Source organism: Myotis davidii, unplaced genomic scaffold (genome assembly GCF_000327345.1).
Source record: "Myotis davidii unplaced genomic scaffold, ASM32734v1 scaffold1382, whole genome shotgun sequence".
Lineage (NCBI taxonomy): Eukaryota > Metazoa > Chordata > Mammalia > Chiroptera > Vespertilionidae > Myotis > Myotis davidii.
This window is the reverse complement of record NW_006293527.1, coordinates 117,812-120,808: the sequence shown is the minus strand read 5'-3', so window position 1 is coordinate 120,808 and position 2,997 is coordinate 117,812.

Genomic DNA, 2,997 nt, shown 5'->3' with positions numbered 1-2,997 from the left:
CTGGAGTCAGCTGATCAACGTTTCTCATAAATGTTTGTATTTCTCTATCCTTCCCCCTTTCTCTCTCTCAAAAATCAATAAAAATCATATTAAAAAGTACATAACCTTACTCCAATCATTAGAAAACATCAAACAAAATCAAACTGAGGACATTTGATAAAATATCTGACTGGTACTCTTTCTATCCTTCTATAATTTTTTTTTTCAATTCTAGATTACATTCAATATTATTTTGTTTTAGTTTAAAGTGCACAGCATCATGGTTAGACAATCATATACTTTACAAAGTGTTGACTGGTGCTCTTTAAAAGGACCTGAAAGACAAGGGAAGATTGGGAAACAGTTAGACTAGACAAGGCTAAGGAGAAATAACAATTAATGCAATGTGGGATCCTGGAATAGAAAAAGAACATTAGTGGAAAAAGTCATAACATTTGAATAAGACCTGAAGTTTATGTAAAGCTAGAGGCCTGGTGCATGAAATTTGTGCAGGTGGGGGAAGGGTCCCCTCAGCCCAGCCTGTACCCTCTCCAATCTGGGACATCCCTCTCACAATCCTGGACTATTGGCTCCTAATTGCTTGCCTGCCTGCCTGCCCGCCTGGTCACCCCTAACTGCCTCCCTTGCATGCCAGCCTGGTCACCCCTAACTGCCTCCCCCACCAGCCTGGTCGCCTCTTACTGCTCCCCCTGCCAGACTGGTCACCCCCTACCACCCCCGCTGCTGGTCTAGCCGCCCCACGCAGCCTGCTGGTCAATCGTTTGGTCAGCCCTCACTAACTCCCCTGCTGGCCTGTTTGCCCCACACAGCCTATTCAGTTGTCCATTTGGTTGTTTCGGCTGTGACGATTGCTTAAGCTTTTATATATATAGATGATTTGAAATGAACCTTTCCTTTAATCCATTAATGTATAAACCGCATTCTTACTAGACCAATATCACACAGGTACCTCAGGCCTCAAGGTGCCATGAACCTTAGTATTGGCAACTGATGATTGCCGGTGCCATTTCAACACCAACAGGAATCCACAAGTCCTGGTTTGGTGAAGAGGAAAATTTATTCAGTGCTAACAGCTCAATTGTGCTACAGCACAGCTGTGACAACAGCAGCACTCTAGAACAGCTCAGTAGTATTACAGCTCAATTATAAAGCAGCACACAGGCCAAACAGCATGGCTTTTACTGCTCTGCGATGAGGGAAGTTTTCAGTCTTCCAGAGATTGGAAGTGGGCTTTCCACCCCAAGGAGAGCTGCCATATGTAAACAGCAGTCCCCACCTCTGGTCACTGATTGGTCCATCCTCATGCAAATGAGGACTCCAAATGCTCTCAGTTTGGTTGGACCCAAAAGATACTGTCCCGATTGTTCAGAATGGAGCCACTCTGATCTCTGATTGGTCAATGAAGACATTGATGGAGGATATAGCTGTGCAGCTCTTATTAAACAAGAAACGCCTCAGTCCTATTGGTTGAAATACAATTACAGAAACTCTTTTGTAAGGGTTGGTTCAAGTGGCAGGGACATAGTGCAGGCAGGCAGTTTAGTGTGGGAGGCAAATATTCCCTGAGCTCTTTAGCACATGATTCTTTTTAAACCTTTCTGTATACAACTTTCAACTTCCAACCATGTAAAACATCACGATGTTTAAATAATCAAAAGAATGTTTGGCTTAGGAAAAGGAATCCCCCACTCACTAATATGGCTAATGAACTTGAATAGCCTTGCATTTATCTGAACTATCATTATGTAACTTGTTTAGCTTCTTCTGCTATTCCATAAGATCTCAGAAATCATATGCTTAAATGATTTTCCCTGTGTGCTTACAAAGTAAACATGACTCTGACAAATTTGAACAGAAAATTGAAATAGGAATTTAGGGGTGAAATAGGACATGTTTAGGGGATTTTTAAAATTAAGGGGGCCATGGAAAAAGCACAGGGCTGCAAAGAGGCAGCAGTTACATTTCTGTAAGACAAGGGAGTTGGGAGAAGCAGCAGTTACATTTCCATAAGATAAGGGAACTGGGAGTTGCAAAATGTCTATATTTACAAAATAAAGGAGGCAGAAAGCCCAAAGGGAATCGGAAACAATAAGGAGGGAGGAGAGCCTCACATGTCTCATGTGAGGTTTGACCTTTGAGCCCAGGAGTTACTATAGTAACCAGACTAAGGGAATAGTGACCAGTCAGAGGGGATATCAAGGCACCAGGACCTGCAGCCTTTATAAGCCATAGGGAAAAGGAACTCAGTGGGACCCTTTCCCCCTCCCTACTTGGGAGCCCGTTCTGTGGGACTTTCCCTTTCCCCACGTGGGAGTCTGTACTTGTTCTTTAATAAATCTCCACCTTTGCTATACCACCTTCTGTCTGTGGATTCATTCTTCGATTCCGGTGGACAAAGAATCCGGGTTCCAGTCCAGGGAAACATCGCGTGTTTCAGTCCAAAAATTCCGTTTCAAATGATAGATTAGGGAGTAAGAGTGTACTAGTCAAATGGTATAACATTTTAATTATCATATTTCACCTACCGCCTCTAGAAGTTATTTTTCTTCTGTAATCATTTCTGACTAATAGACTGTTAATCTAGAAATCTTATCTTTGTTTGGTTTCTGGTTACCTTAGAGAACCCTTTTCTCTCTTGCCATTACCATGGAGATTGAGGTAGGCAGCAGCTGCTCTAACAGCAATTCCCAGGAGGCAGTATTTCATACACTGGATTCCAGGGGGTAGAGGGCTCTTCTCTTTGGTTCCTTATCTCCTTTTCAAACATGGCAAAACCACAGCACACTCTCAAAGGACACAGGGAGACAGCTAGCTGTGGGTTGGTCTTTTTCCAAATTACTTGGGAAGGTATTGGGAGGGAAACTAACTTTCTTTCTTTCTTTCTTTCTTTCTTTCTTTCTTTCTTTCTTTCTTTCTTTCTTTCTTTCTTTCTTTTCTTTCTTTCTTTCTTTCTTTCTTTCTTTTCTTTCTTTCTTTCTTTCTTTCTTTTCTTTCTTT